The sequence below is a fragment of the Capsicum annuum genome, chromosome 1 (genome assembly GCF_002878395.1).
Source record: "Capsicum annuum cultivar UCD-10X-F1 chromosome 1, UCD10Xv1.1, whole genome shotgun sequence".
NCBI lineage: Eukaryota > Viridiplantae > Streptophyta > Magnoliopsida > Solanales > Solanaceae > Capsicum > Capsicum annuum.
In genome coordinates this window covers 121,811,962-121,829,447 of record NC_061111.1, presented here as the reverse complement: position 1 = coordinate 121,829,447, position 17,486 = coordinate 121,811,962, and the positions used below count along the sequence as shown (strand labels likewise).

The window sequence follows — 17,486 nt, the reverse complement described above, 5'->3', positions numbered from 1 at the left end:
ACACTTTAGGTTTACAAATACAATCTTATTTCATTCCAAAAATACAATGCAAACAATCTATATAAATAGAACAATAAGTTTCTCCTCCGACTCTTGGTGGTACACCTTCTCTGACTATCAGCATTTTAAAATTTTCAATTTTTCTCTCCGATAAATTTTCCAGATCATGATCCTCCTCCATCATTCGATAATGTGTTATAGTCAGTGTCCTTAAAAAGATGTGGAGTTATCTTTTGAAATTGGATTAAAGCAATATGTTGCTTAGACATCATAGAAGAACATTTCGTGGGCTATTTTTCTTATATATTTTTATAAAGTCTTATCTTTTCGTAATCATAGATGTGGACACTTTATGAAAAATGAAGAAATTTTCAGGTTTTAATGGTCCACTCTTTCTTTTGTTAGCTGTATTTTTAATTTATTTGTGAATGTTATTTCATTGTATTTTGTAAATTGGAAGCCTAATTTATGTGATGTCATAATTTTACCTTTTGATATTTATGTGCTTGGCTTAATGAAAGTTGTGCATTTAAGTTTTGTACATATAATTGAACTTTAGTCTATCATATTACAAGATATGTAGATGTTAACCCAGACACCAAATGCATCAATTTATTCATGTATATTAGTATCTTTGTTTGTTCTGAAGTCATGTTAATTTTTTGATATGGTATATGGTATTTGTGGGAATGCATGTTTGTGGATATACATTCTGCTATATCATTCGTGTTTAGAGGCCACTTTAGAAGAAACGTATTGCTGCAATTGTGTATTTATTTTATTAAAAGGTTTCTAAAATAAATGTCTACAAACTTTTGAAGAAGGAGTTACAGTCCACGTGGACATTCTTATAGGCACCTGTTTTCGGCCACTATATTGTTACCGAACTGAAGTCCCATATGTTAATGGGTAAAGTCTTTATTTGCATCTTTAGGGTTCTTTTCTTATGTGAAATAATCTGAAAATTCTTTTTTAAAATATATATACTTCGGAAATGCTACAACTTATTTTCATGATTAGATATTTAACTTTTGTTCTTCATTGTGTATTTTTATTGAATTGTGTGTCACGTTAGCAAATTATATAGGAATGAAGAATTGGAGACATTAGTATAGATACTAAAGAGGACGTAATTGGTAATTGCTAATATCAAATTCAGAGTTAATATTTAGAATTCAAATGTATTTTTAAAAAAATATAAAAATCGAAAATTAGTTTTAAACAATTTATAGTTTTATGATAGTAAGAATTTAGATTTTTTTGAAAAAACATCTATATCTATATTATATTTGTGAAGGGCCTTGTAAGTATTATTTTATTTTTGTATCCTTCATCAAAAGACTACACAATAAACAAAATCATCTTTTCACTATTTCTTATTATTTAAAAATAATATTTATTTTTAAACCCCTAATATTTAGGACAGAATTTGATTCTATTTGTAATACACTTTAGGTTACATATACAATCTTATTTCATTCCAAAAAATAACTCGTACATTCTATATAAATAGAACAATAAGTTTCTCCTCCGTCTCTTACTCGGTGGCACCACCTTCTCTGACTATCAGTGTTTTAAAAATTTTAATTTTTCTCTACGATGGATTTTCAAGATCATGATTCTCCTCCATCATTCGATAACGTGTTATAGTCAGTGTCCTTAAAAAGATGTGAAATTATCATCTGAAATTAGATTAAAGCAATAAGTTGCTTAGGCTTCATAGAAGAACACTTCGTGGGCTGATTTTTTATATATATTTTATAAAGTCTTATCTTTTCGTAATCACAGATGTGGACACTTTATGAAAAGGAAGAATTTTTCAGGTTTTAATGACCGTTCTTTATTTTATTAGTGTATTTTCAATTTATTCGTGAATGTTATTTTGTTGTGTTTTTGAAATCGGGAGCATAATTTACGTGATGTTATAATTTTACCTTTTGGTATTTATGTGCTTGACATAGTGAAAGTTGTGAATTTAAGTTTTGTACTTATAGTTGAATTTTAGTCTAGCATACTACAAGGTATGAGGATATTAATCCAGACACAAAATGCATCAATTTATTCATGAATATTCGTATCTTTGTTTGTTCTGGAGTCATGTTGGTATTTCTTTGATATGATATATGATATTTGTAGGAATGCATGTTTGCGGATATGCATTCTGTATATCATTCGTGTTTGGAGGCCACTTTAGAAGAAACATATCAATGCAGTTGTGTATTTATTTTATTAAAAGGTTCTAAAATAAATGTGTACTAAATTTTGAAGCAGGAGTTACAGTCCACGTGGACATTTTCCTAGGCACCTGTATCCTGTTTCTATGTTGCTACCGAGCTGAAGTCCCATATGTTAATGGGTAAAGTCTTTATTTGTATATTGAGGATTCTTTTCTTATGTGAAAATATCTGAAACTTCTCTTTGACAATATATATACTTCGGATATGCTACAACTTATTTTCATGATTAGATATTTGACTTTTGTTCTTTATTGTATCTTTTTATTGAATTGTTATGATATTTTTGTCACTTTAACAAATTATATAGGGATGAAGAATTAGAGACATTAATGTAGATACTATAGAGGACGTAATTGGTAATTGCTAAGATCAAATTTCAGAGTTAATATTTAGAATTCAAATGTATTTTTAAAAAATATAAAAAGTGAAAATAAGTTTTAAAATGTTTAGAGTTTTATATAATAAAAATTAAACTTTTATGAAAATAAATCTCTATCTATACTATATTTGTAAAGGGTCTTGAAATATTGTTTGAACTTTTTGACCTTCTTTAAAAGACTACGCTATCCATATATTGTCTTTTCACTTATTTCTTTCAATTATTAATTAATTCTTAAAAATTTAAAGAGTCCTAAAATATATGGTAAGATAAAAATATATTTTAAAAAGGAAAAAGGACAAAAATAACACCTAAAATAAACTAATTCTACAAAATTAGCACCCAAATTTTTAATACCCGTAAATAGCCACTCGCGAATTGGGTTTTAAACTAGGTAAATAGACTCGTCACTCGCATATGTGTATTATTTCATCTTCTTCTCTCTGCTTTTCTCCATTCCTACCATATAATATGGATTTCACATAGAAATTAGAAAAAAATAAAATTCAACCCACCAAAATTCAATCAATTTCACCCCAATTCCCTATCTCAGACACCAAAATTGAACCTTCTAGGGGCTTCAATCCAATAGTAGTCTTTCAGGGACTGGCTCCCCTTTCCTACTAAATTTTACCCAAGGATTCCGAATTTCAATTTTGATTCTGTCCGATTAATCAGAATTCATATCGGTAACAATACTTCGGCGAAAAACTTGTACACAAAATTCAACTATTGCACTAGAAAAGTAACTTCTTCAGTTACCTTTGTCAACCAAATGCCTCGGTAAGCATAATATTTTTTCCAGTGAACTATTCTTTTGGGTTTATGCTCGTTTTTGTGATTTCATTTCCGCTGTTAATCATTTACGTGATATTTCAGCTACTACTGTTAGTGTTGTGGATTTGCATGCTGAATTTGAAGTTGACAAAGTTATTGGTGTAGGATATAAACTGATCAAAACTTTCAATGGAGGTCTTTGCTTGCACAAATTTTATCTGTAAAAGGTGTATTTATATGATATATATACTGTATCAACGTGGTATAAAAGTGTATCAATCTAGTATAAAAGTGAATCAATGCGGTATCAAAGTGTATCAATGTAGTATAAAAGTGTATCAATGTAGTATAAAAGTGTATTAATATGGTATAAAAGAGTACCAATTGGGTATAGGGACTGGATGTGCTTGCATAGAATTTCCTTTCTCTTTTTTAAAAAGTGTATAATATAATATAAAAGTGTATCAATTTGGTATTAAAGTGTATCAATTGAGTATAGAGACTACATGTACTCAATTGGGCCAAATGGCTAAAAAAAGGGATTAGTTTAGCCGACTGGACAACCCATGTCCACCTTTTCAAATGAGGGTCATTTTTTTTAAAATGGTCATACCATGTCCTTTTCCCTTTTAAAAATTATAAAGTCTTGCAATGAAAAGAGATGTTAGGAGACTTAATAATTAAGAAGTCTAAAATATTTTCTTTTATTATATTTAATAAAGGAAAGCAAGCCAGTTAAGAAGAGAAAATAAATAAAATTAATTTTTTTTACTGTAAAACTATTCTCCTTTAGCATATATAAATGTACACACATTTTTGGGTTAGTAGAAGTATGGTAAAAATTTTTATTTTGGTCCATTAGAAACATCTAAATTTTAGGAAGATCACTTTGTTTTAAAGGAAAATAAAGATATACTATTATGGAAGAAAATATATTTAAATGTATTTGTATAATATATTACTATTTGATTCAGCTAATATTTATACTTTTTTTTTTATATATTTTTATGTAAGACTGACAATGGATATTTTCATGGTTTAGGTAAAAATTGATCCAAATCGATTAAATAAATTGTGTTTTATCTGCTTTGATTTTGCATTTTTAAAAATTGAGAATAGTTGATTTGGTTTTGATTTAAAAAATTGAAGAAATAGTTAAATTTTAATTTTTAATACTCAATAGGCTACACATGCGAGGCACGTGCGTTTAAATTAGTTATAATTAAAATGGCCTCAAGGCCACCTTTATTAGATGGACAATTTTCATAAATTCAAACAGTTTAGTACCTAATTACATAAAATTTTGTCTGTTTTCATATTTACGTAAAATCTCAAATTTTCATTCAATGTCACGATACATAGCTAAGACGCGATACATCACCATCTGAAACATAAGTATCGATACAACATCTTATGTATTAAAATCATAGAGATATAGTCAGATTCATAAGTCTTATGTATCCGTAGCACAAAAAATATTTCGGTACTTTATTTTTGTAGAGTTTCAATCAAGCACATCTTTCTTATGTATTTGAAACCTAATATTCAGTAAGATACATAGCTTTTGTACATTTGATGGAGGATCGCATGAAATATCTTTTTGTTATTTTCTACCTGATGCATCATTCTTATGTATCTCCGAACTCTCTTAACATACACTATTCTTGTGCATCTTCATTAACATCATCATCTTCAACTTCTATTGATGAATCTCTTAACTTCAGAATTTCTCATGGCTTGAACTGTCATGTACACTATCGTGGATTCAAGATATGATGGTGGAGGAAGTTGTGGATTCGAGATCTGATTTGAGATCTGTATATGAATTTTGTACATATCATTTGAGATCTGTATATACATTTGGGAACTGATGGTGGAGGATGCCATCGTGAACCTTTCTCCGACTACTCCTGACCACCATTGAAGCATAATTTTTGGATCAGGCTTCTCTGATGAAATAAGATCATCTGGATCAGAATGTACACACATTTGTTCATTGTATATCAGTCCAACTCGTCATCATTCTCATAACCTAATAGAATAAAAATTGGAAGCCATTAGAGTGTACAGATGGAAAATTGAAAATTGGCAAAGTGAAATGAAATATCTTTGACATTTTTACACTATGGGCCCTTGCTAAATATAAATGAATTGAATTTGAAATTTGGGGTAGATGTGATGTATCATGGGACTTGAAGAAATAAAAGTCAAATTTGAAATTATTTTAGGGAGTTGAAATTTTAGGTAATAATGATAAGCTAAGGTGTAGTATTATGTAATTTTTTCTTATTAAAAATAAAATAAGAAAAAATATAAGAAGTGACAAACTTAAGACCATAATTAAGCTAAATAACAACACTTTACAAAATAAAGTTTTGTAGCAAAAATAGCATTATTTTAGTGAAAAAATGTCACTTTCGCATGTTTATGGTTATCAAAGGTAACTTGTCCTCTTTTCACGCTACCACTTTATCTCTTTTCTTTTTCTTATTTCTCCTATTTTCAGATTTTCCTTTCAATGTTTTACTTTTTCTCACGTTCTAGATAAAGATCGTGTTCCACAAAATCACAAAACTATAAATTTTCAGTTATTGCATGGTATCTCTTTCTCGAATTATATACATTTTTAATTTTTTTGTTCACCATTATTATTGCCCTTTTTTGAGCTATTTGATTGTATAATTGTGGATGTCTGCTCTAATGGTAGAACACACATCATATAGAAGATCAAATAGAGGTATACCGCCTATCAATTTAGTTTCTAATAATCCACCATCCTTTAGTATTGAACTATCTCAAGATGAAAATGTTAAAAGTGATTTATACACCTACACAGTCGAAGAAATTAGTGAGCGTCTAAGAGGTGAAGTCGAAGCATCGTAACGATCTAGAAAAGATGGCCAAAATTATGAAAGAAAATGGATTAAAAAAATTTCATCTCCAAAACCCCCAAAAATTTAAAAATCAGAGAAAAAAAAGAAAGATAAAAAAAGCCGGAGAAACAAACAAAATTTCAAGTTCTGATGTTGAAAACTCTTCTGAAGATGATTCAAAAGAAGATAAAGACGAAGATGTATTTGTATATTTATTTATCACTTGTGGTGTTTTTTACAGATGTATTTAGCTAATGAGTACTCATTTGTGTGTATATGTATATATATATATATATATATGGAGCATGTACATGTATTTGTATTTGTATTTTGTATATACATATGTAGATCCATATGTTTTTTTTACAGTGTTGGGTGTGTCTTTGGATAGTTCTGTGTCCTTTAGAGTGTAACATATGTAATTATTGTATGTTTACAATGTAAGAAATATTTTCTGTATATTATGAATATCTATATGTATATGTATGTATATATATATATATATATATATAGATAGATAGAGAGAGAGAGAGAGATACATAGTTGTCTTTTTTGTAATAGAGTTTTATGTCCTATAAGTATATATACATATGAGTCAGATATGTATTTTGTATATACATATGCAGATCTATATGTATTTTTGAACAATGTTGAGTGTGTACTTGGACTGTTCTATGGTCTTTTAGAGTGTAACATATGCATTTATTATATTTTTACAATGTAAGATATTTATATTGTATATTTTTGAATATGTATATATATATATATGCATATAGTTGTTCTTTTTTGAAATAGAGATTTATGTCTCATATGTATTATATAAATAAACATATAGGTCAGATATGTATTTTATATATTTTAGATATGTATATGTAATATAAATTTATGTTCTTTTTTGTTGTGAAGCTACCGCGTGATTTCATATTTATGGCAAGAAAGCTTTCAAAGTTTTCACCACATATGTGCTGTCACATAGACAATAATTTGAGGGAGGTTTTAAGGCCATATTGTCTAAGGAGTAGTACAAATTTTTTTTTTTGATCAAAATATTTTTAATTTTTACACAAAAAAGAAGCACTGTGTAGTGCTAGCACAAAATATGTTATGTCATTTGAAACTAAGGATAGTTCTATTAGTGCAATAATCATTCATGCAAATGGCACAGTTCTATGTTTCATTCTGAGAAAGTTTGCTATACTAACTGATTTGAATTGTATTGCTAACAAGAATGACTTTGTGTTTGATGAGGAGGTACCAAACAACATACTTTAGTATTTTGATGGTGCCAATTGTATGAATATAGGGAAGGACAATAGCGACGATGCGTTGAAATTTGCTATTTTATATTTTATACACACTTTTGTATTATCAAATATTGATATTGTTGCTATACCACACCTTCATTTTGATTTGGTTGAAAATGATCGGTAGTATCCATGGGAATTCATATCATTTGAGAATTTGACTAAAAGTATAAACAAAAAGTTGAAAGTTAGAGAAAAAATTTATTTGCTCTAGAAAATGCCACTTGATATTCAACTGTGGTTGTACGAGTGTTGTTCGAAAGTTCCTCGAAAGGTTACTTTCAAGGTGGGCAATTGAATTTTTTGATTGTTAAATTAGAAGACAAATACACCTCGTCCATGCTTTGAATTTCTTATGGACAATATGTTTAATGAAGAAAATGACAAAATTTATATTTTTTTTTATCAAACTTTTTCTCTTTGACTTGAAAAAGTCACTTGTATATTGTATATATAAACTGACATTGTACTATAAATATCCATAATCTATATACATTTACCTATACAAATACATTGTCAGTTTCATATACTTATACATAATGAATATTTATACGTATTTATATGTGTACTATATACATATGTATTTATATATATACATATAATTTATCTGAATGTATTTGGTTTGTTATTTCATTATTTTTTTAATTTAATCTTTGTACGTACAATGCAAGTTTGTTACATGTACGTTATTATATAGTTTCTATATCATAGGTTGTTTTTAATAATATTGAGCCAACACCGAGGGAACTTGCAACCTTTCAAATGCCCCAACAGGTTGAAGTTGTAGCTAAACCTCATAATGAACATGTAGTTGATTCAGATGATGATTTTTAGGGACCTCGACCACCAGAGATTTATGCAAGCTCCAAACAAAAATAAAAGGCTGCTTTATTTTCCTCACTAGTCAAGAAAAATTGAAGCAGCAACCACCCAATGTTGTTGATGAGCATACACCAAAAAGAAAACCACCACCTCGTGCTATAAAGTTAATCAGTGTGAAAATACTAATTTTTAAATCAGTTTAAATACGAGATACATTAACTTTAAATTGGCAGAACATTCAAATAAATTTTTATTCTGATCCAGTCAAATGTGCCATGTTCAAGCAGTCCCAAAAACAAAGATGTAGTTATTTTCAAGAAAGTTTTCGACTTTTTTTGTGATAAGGTAAGTTTTGATAAATACATATGCGTTTTGATTGCTAATTAATTTTATTTCAAAATAAATTCATCAAGAGTTGAAAGACATGGAGTACTCAGTTCTGAGAGTTGGTCCGACTGCATGGAGTTTCCTTGTGTATCATCTCGAATAGGGGTACTCAGTTTACTTTCCAGTTTTGGAGAGCCTTTCAGAAGGGTCTTGGTACCCAGGTCTATCTTAGTTCAGCTTTCCACCCTCAAACAGATGGCCAAGCGGAGAGGACCATTCAAACTCTAAAAAATATGTTGAGGGCATGCGCTCTTAATTTTAAAGGTAGTTGGGATGAACATTTTCCATTGATGGAGTTCGCTTATAATAACAGTTATCATGCTAGCATTCAAATGGCTCCATTTGATGCTCTTTATGAGAGAAGATGTAGATCACCCAAAGTTTGGTTTGAAGTGGGTGAAGCCACTTTGCTTGGGCCTGATGTAGTGTTTGAAGCTATGGATAAAGTTAAGATGATTTAAGAAAGATTGAAAATATCCTAGAGTCATCAGAAATCTTATACAGATATGAGAAGAAGGGACCTCAAGTTTGAGGTTGGTGATTTAGTGTATTTGAAGATTTCACCCATGATAGGGGTGAAGAGATTTGGCAAAAAGGGGAATCTTAGTCCCAGTATATTGGCCCTTATAGAATTTTAAGTCGTGTTGGGAGAGTAGCTTATGAACTTGATTTACCTGCAGACTTGTCAATCATTCATCCTGTATTCCACGTCTCTATGCTTAAGAAGTGCATCGGTGAATCCACTGTTGTAGTCCTCTTAGAAAGCTTAGATATTCAGAACAACCTTTCATATAAAGAGATTCCAGTTGAGATTTTAGATCATCAGATCTGTAGGCTAAGGAACAAAGAGGTTCCTTTGTTCAAAGTTCTTTGGCGGAATCAGTCTATTGAGGGTGCTACTTGGGAAGCAGAAGCAGATATGCGAGCCAAGTACCCTTACCTTTTCTTCGCAAACTCAGATTTAGCCAAAGGTAATACTCTTCCTTGATACATTTCTTTTCTACTCATATCTTCATCTATATTGTTGTCCTCGTGTAAGTTCATGCGCTCATAGAATTACTCAGAAGCTCAGAATGATTTAGATTCAGTTTCAAAATTTATTTTTGTTGTGCATGCTATCATATATCCTCAGAATCCTCAGTATTCTTAGCCTAACTAGTGATATTTGAGGATGAATGTTCCTAAGGGGGAGATATTATAAAACCCTACACTTTTCTTAGCTTGAATCCATCCCTAGAATGTTAGGGGTTCCAAAATGAAAAATATTTATTTTGTGTGGAATCTTCAAGATTTAGACTTTCCATTATGTGAAAATTGAATAAGCTTTCCATCGGTATAAGATTCGCCTAAATCCGATACTCGGTGAAGGATTTATGGAATTTTTAAGTTGGCTGTGTTCCACTTGGGCCCTTAGCGCATCGTGGAGATGAGAAAATTTGCATTTGTCAATTTTCAGTGACCCTCCACAATATTGGTGCATTGCAGAGAGGGACAAATCCCCAATTGTCCAATTCCTATAAGGGTCCGCGATATTGGTGCGACGCCCCAAGTTTTTAGGTCCCATCCAAGGTGGCAACGCGATACCACTGCGTCGCGCCACCATGCATATTCCCAGTTGGCATTTCCAGTGGCTTGGCGTGATAGTAGCGCGTCGCGCCAAGGCCAAAAGTCGGGGTTTTGGTCATTTTTTTAGTTCCTTTTATGAGTTCAAGAGGGACATTTTGGTAAATCTCCCAACCCCTAATCCATCCTAAACAATGAGTTAAACCCCTCCAAAGCACTTTACATCTACTTTTCATCAAATATCTCTCAAACAAAACCCTAGTTCATCAAACTTTCTCCCCAACAAATCTAAATTTCTCCATTAATTCTCCAAAGCAATTCAAGATTAAGAATTCTCAATTCAAGAACTCTAAGAAGTCACCTCCAAAACATCAATAAAGATTCAAGATTCAAGTTTTAGCATCTAGATCATCAATTAAGGTATGTGGGGTATGAACAAGGATAGTTCTTTTCATCCTTGTGCCAAAACTTATTTTCAATTCAAGTTTTACTGAAGTTTATCAGATTTTCCATTAAATTAAAGTTAGGGTTTATGCCCTTATTGCTATTTACAAGTTTATGATATATCCAATTATATAGAAGTTGAATTCCATAATTTTATTCATATTTTCATGCATATTGCTGAAATTTCCAGATTTTATGATGAATTATAAATGCTTATATTATCAAGCATGAATTTTAAGATGTTTTAACATGAGATTGATTCATGGGTCATTATGCCCTAATTAAGATTGCTATTTTGAGATTATTTGTGCTATGTGCACCCTCAGATAAGATTATTCTCAGATTTTGATAAAGATTTGACCTTTTGGTCCTAAGCTAAGATAAGGAATCCACTTTGTTCATATAACTTGAGATTTAACCTTGTGCTATTTTTGAAGTAGAATTCTTAAGATTTTGAGCATAAGAATAGGAGTAATAATTAGCACCGAGATAGATAAGTTACTACGATTTCATACCCTAGAACTACATGCCAGCATAGGAGTAAGATTATTCCCACTTCTACGTGGATGACTAGGATTATGATCACTTAAGATAAGAAGTTCTATTTCGATGGCAAGGGTAGAATAACCCTACCTAACAGGGACTAGACGTGGGACTCCATGGATGCTCACATGGTGTATGTCGGTTAGAAGAACCTCCCAATAAGATGTACCCTACTCTTAAAATAGGCTATTTGTGTAAAGCCTTAAGATAAAAACATATGTTGAAAGCAAAGGTTTTAAGATTCTTTAAGTCTTGAGATGAAGTATTCCCCTTACAAATTGATAATATAATGTAGCAGCTTTTAGAAAGAACAAATTTTAGAACTGAATGTTATGGCTCACAAGATTCATACTACATGCTCTATTATTTATGATTTATGATCTTCAGATTTTTGATTACTCGAGCCTATGTAAGTCATTACATTTAGCATGCATGATTTTTATAAACTGTGATGATATTCTTTACTTATTACATGTACCCCTATATACTCAGTACATCATCAAAGTACTGATCCACATATATGTCTATGTGCTACATTGTCTTATAATGTAGGTCCAGGTGCTCAGTCTCAGTTACGCGAGTGATTTTTGAGCATCTCATCTATATCTCTGCAGTTGGTGAGTCCTCATAGTTCGGGGACTTAGTTATTCATAGTTTTAATTTATTAGTAGATGTTCCTTTATTCATTTCAGACAGTTTGAGTCAGCTGGGGCCTGTCCCAATGACTCTATAGATTCAAATAGTAGAGGCTTGTCGGACTACTAGATTCAGCGTTAGACTTTTGATTTAGTATTCAGATTCTCAGTATTGTCTTACCAAGATTTGTGAGATTTCTATGCTTTAGATAAGATTTCCTTATTTATTATGTTTTCATGTTCATATTTTTCCTATTTTGAGATTTAGATTTAGTAGAAGCAGTCGGGTTATCTCAGGACTACTTGTAGTTCAGAGTACCGTGTGACGTCCCAGAAATTAGATTTTGAGGCGTTACAAATTCGTAGTCTAGTATCAACAAAGTTTGATTTGATTATGAATGCAAACAAAGAAAATAAGGTACAATATTTATTATTCAAATAAACTTAAAAATATTTTTTTTAATATATGCTTAACTAAAAATACATATATAGTTTACATATGTATTTGTATATGTATGTATATGTATTTGTATACATATATATTTTGTGCATGTATTTATATACATATTAATTCAAGCACATATGCAAAATACATATATATTGTACGTATGTGATTATAAACAATTTGGTGACTATATTTGTATTTGTATATGTAGCAACAATCTCAAGAGAAAGAATCTAACCAACCACATATGGCTCATGCTGGAGTAAACATATTGCGCAACACTTCAACCCTAATATGATGCATGATTCAGATAAAAAGATTAATGGCGTATTGATAAATATTCAATTTATATATTTGCAATATATATAAACAGACTTGAATATTATTTGAATTTTTTGTTTGTTTATGTGTTTGAAAGGAAAATACTGCTCAGGATCTGCATTCTGGTAGCAGCCCCACTAATAACTATGCTGGTCACCCAAAAGATGTATCTGATTCATAATTTCTCTAATCCAATGAGCTGCTTTGAAGCATCAATTTGGATTGTATATACTCTGAGCTGGTTGTTCATCATAAGTCTCTGTATGCAAAATACATATCTTTTGAACTTAATGTCACTGTTTTTTTAACATATCAGGCAATCTTTTCAGATCGTGTTTAAAACTTCTCCCTAATTGTATAATCCTTCATGACTGATGATGAGTAGCAAAATTGCCACTTATCTATATCTAAATTCGTACATGCTACGATGAAATAATTGTATTTATGAGGCAAATTCTTTATTTAAGTGAATTAAAAACCATGGTTTGTATGTTTGCAGGTAATTGGATGAAAAGGAATGCAGTTGAGTTGAAGAGGAAAGTAAATGACTAAAGTGCTTGTGCAAGCTAAAAATTAGGACCAGGATCGACCCTCAGGTACCGCAATCGCGTCCTGAGGGTCACAATCACGATCCGATGCCAACTCAAGTCTCAGCAATCATAAAGGGATCATCGTGATTGCATGGGTCATGAATGCGGTCAACCAAGTACGATCATGATAGAGCAGAATTCTCAATGGGCAGAATCGTAAATTCGTGGAGCTAAATCCCAAAACTCAAAAGAACAAACCCATGCATAATTTGGGTATCTTGGCAACTAATTTTCAAGTTTTGAGTAGAGAAAAACATCCCAATTCTGGGAAAGAACAATTTTAGTAAATTCTCACGAGATTTTAGTTGTAACTTGAAATTAAAGTTTGGATTATTCTTGCTTACTTGAATACATTAAATGTCAACATGGGTATATTATTTTTCTCCAATGTCATGAGTAGCTAAAACTGTTATCTTAGGGTTATGTGAAATTAGGTGGTTAACTTTGTGTGGGTGTTAGTTGTTAGCCCAAATAACTAGTTAAAAAGGTTGAATTTTGCTATTACTCTAGGTTTGACTTGAGAATTGTAGGTGAAAACCCCAATAGACTTAGATCCCATATCAATCTTGAAAGAAGGATATGGGTGATGAGTAAGAGTAGACTACACTTTTATTTAGATTCTCTCATGGCATTATCTTAGAAATAGGGATATTATGTGGGTGTGCTATGTTCATAAACATTACCATAGAAATAAGAATGTAAGTATAAGTTATTGGGCTAAGGAATTTGTTATGCTCATGAGGTATTCGAAAGAATCCATGTGTGAAATTTAGTGTTTTTTTGAAAGACTAACACTAACACCATAAACCTAGCCTACCCAAGCCCTTAACTAAAAGTTGGACTAACCTTTAATTACCTATACATAAGTGACCCCTAAGGTAGCATAACCCCAAGATTTCTCTTAATTTGATTTACTAATCACTTGTTAATCCCTTATTAGTATTAGTGTGTTGTTTTGCATAGAAAATATTTACACCAAACCCCCTCTCTTCCAACCTTACTTTAATGTTTAGTTTTAGTTGTGCATTACAGGTTAACTCCTAGTTAACTCTCAATACTCAAAAGGTGTTGAAAACTATCTTGCACCTACTTGTGCATACGACCCCAACTCTTATTGGTTTTATATTGACAACGACTTTCTTGCATCAAAATAATGACTTAAGTTGAGCGTTATAAAAAATGGTGCCATTGATGGGGAGTGAATCTTAGTTTTCTCTTTTGCGGTTTTATTAGTGAACATGGGTTTCTCGTAGTGCTTTCATTTATCTTATTTCTTGTTTTTGTTTTGTTAGATGATTTTCATTGTAATCACGACACCATGAGATACAATGGGAGCAATGCAGGTTCAATTTATGGATACCTCGAGGATGAGGATCATTTTTATGATGTGGGGCGTGCGGGCGTAATCCACATCCCATTGGCTTAGGGAAATAGGGTGTTCTATGTCACGAGTATCATGCTTCATATGTTACAAATGAAAGGTCTCTCTAGGGGTCAAGCACATGAAGATGCTAACTTTTATTTGAAAAACTTCATGGAGGTATGTGCCCTATTTGATATTACTCATATCACTCAAGAATCTATTCGGTTGAGGATTTTCCCATTTTCCCTAATGGGTGAAGAGGTTTTATGGTTGATATCTCTACCCATCGAGTGTATTACTTCTTGTGTCAAACTTATGGAGGCCTTTTTAGATAGATATTTTTCTCTATATAGAATGCTTCAACTAAGAGATGAGATCACAAATTTCCATCAACTTAGTGGTGAGTCCTTACATGAGGTGTGGCAAAGGTTCAATAATAAGATCATGCAATGACCAAACCATGAAGTTCCCCAAAACATGCTCCTCTAAATATTTTATAGGACATTGGATTAACTCAACAAGATGGTGGTGGACAATGCATCGGGTGGTTGTCTTGTGAAATTGTCATATGATGTTGTGGCAAATATACTTGAGCAAGTCTCTAAGCAACACTGAGAATGAGATTAGGGATTTTGAAATAGCTCTAGGGTCCCCCACCGCATATTATGTCAACAAAGATCAAAGAAAAAAGGATGAAAAAAGGGATGAAAATATGACTAAGGTGATGACCTAATTGGAGCTCCTCACTAAACATGTAATGGGAGCACCTACAAAAGCTATCAATGCCGTGGCCTCTCAAGGTGCCAAATTTTATGATGAGGATAAAGCTAAGGAACTCGATGAAATGATAAGGATGTTTGGAAAATTATCAAGGGGTTCTCGCCCCGCCTATCAAAGGCAAGTTGGGATCAAAGTTGGAGCGATCGAGATCGAGATTGTGATTGGTGTGATAGAAAAAGGGATAGAGATCATGATTGGAGGGACAAAGAGAGAGGTTATTATAGATATGTTCCTCCTCATAATCGTGTAAAGGACACAAATCAAGCTCGGTGGACCTAAAAAAATTCAAAATCTAGGATGTGCTTGCTCAAATTTTAATGTGAGTTGATGGTATCAACAAAATGGTAAGGGAGATGAAAAGCAACTTTTTTGAAGTTAAACAAATGGTTATTTCACATTCAGCTTCCATCAAGAAATTGGAGACACAAGTGGGGAAAATTTCTACTCAACTCAATGATAGGCCAAAAGGTGGCCTACCTAGTGACACGGTGGAAAATCCTAAAAATGAAGGCCATGTATTAGCAATTGTTACTAGAAGTGGTAGAAATCTTGATGATCATGTGATTGAATTTGAGGAAAAATCTCTCGATGATCAAATAAATGTGAAGAAGAACTGGTCCTAATCACCAAGTTTTGGTGCTTCAAAGTCTCTTGAAGAGGGTGATGATGAGCCAATGATAGTTGAAGAGAAAGGTGATAAGGAGGAAACTCCTAAAGTAATTGATGGTGATAAGAAAATGGGGAATGAACCTTAAAGCATACCATAGCACCCAATGAAAATCCCTTCTCACTTTCCACAAAGGTTGAAAAAAAGATGACAATGCTAAGCTCTAAAAGTTTCTTGCAAAGCTTAGCAACCTTTCAATCAATATACAACTATTAAAGGCTCTTCAAGAGTTTTGGGTTATGCTAAATTGGTGAAAAACTTGATATCGAGGAAGATGTTCGTGGATGATGAGACTATTGAAGTAACCCATAGTTGTAGCACCATTATGTCAAATGCCATCGCATAGAAAAAGAAGACCCAAGTGCATTCACAATTCCTTACATCATAGAGACCCACAAATTTGAAAAGGCACTATGTGATGTTAGTTCTAGCATAAATTTAATGTCATATATGGTGTATAAAAACTTGGGTTGGGAGATCCATATCTACCACCATAAGGCTCTTGATGTCGGGCTGTAAAAAAATTGGTGGGTATATTGAGTAATGTGTTGGTAAATGTTGACCAGTTCATCCCCTAGATGGATTTTATTGTACTTGATTATGATATCGATTATGAGATACCAATTATATTTAGGAGTTTATTTTTAGCTACCGGGACAGCTATAATTGATATAGAGTGTGAAGAAATAAAGTTTTGGGTGCATGATGATAAAGTTTCTTTCCATGTGTGGAAAACCGAGAAGCAACCAATAGAGCTACAAGTGGTATCTGTGATCAATGTTATGGATGAAAGAATAGATGTTGGGTCACTTCTGCTCAAGGATCCAACTTGATGATTGATGGACATCGTGTCGCGATGTTAAATTAGGCGTTGGATGGGAGGCAACCCATCATTGCCATTAAATTGGCCCGTATCCTTTAAATTTTGATTGTTAGAGTAGATTTTGCTTGTTTAGAGTAATCCATGAAAATGAGGTCCCAAAGGGTACATTTGAATAATTTTGTGTAAAGGTAAGTGTGGTCAAAGTTAGTTGTGGACTGAGTATTTGAAAATAGGGGAGCATAAATTGGTCTCAATTAACATAATCACAATCACCGTTCCATTGCAACCGCTTTGCCGTGTTACCTCGATTGCTGTCCTTTGACCGTGATTGCGGTCAAGACTGTTTTAAAGCATGAATAGTCTCCCATAACCCAAAATTAATATTTTGGTCATAAATATGTTAATCCAACAGCCTCAGATACCACAATTGCAATCACAGAATTATAATTATTATCCAGTGACCCTTGATAGAGGTAGCGCGATCATGGCCCAAAGGCCCGCGATCGCGGCATCTGAGGGTTGTATATCAACAA

General features: G+C 32.1%; 1 non-coding gene across 1 annotated transcript; it reads right to left on the bottom strand.

The window, feature by feature from the left end:
• Positions 1 to 15,043: 15,043 nt before the first annotated feature.
• LOC124892005 lies at positions 15,044 to 15,149 on the bottom strand. The gene has a single exon (XR_007050021.1). It is a non-coding gene; the product is annotated as a small nucleolar RNA R71 (small nucleolar RNA).
• Positions 15,150 to 17,486: the final 2,337 nt, after the last annotated feature.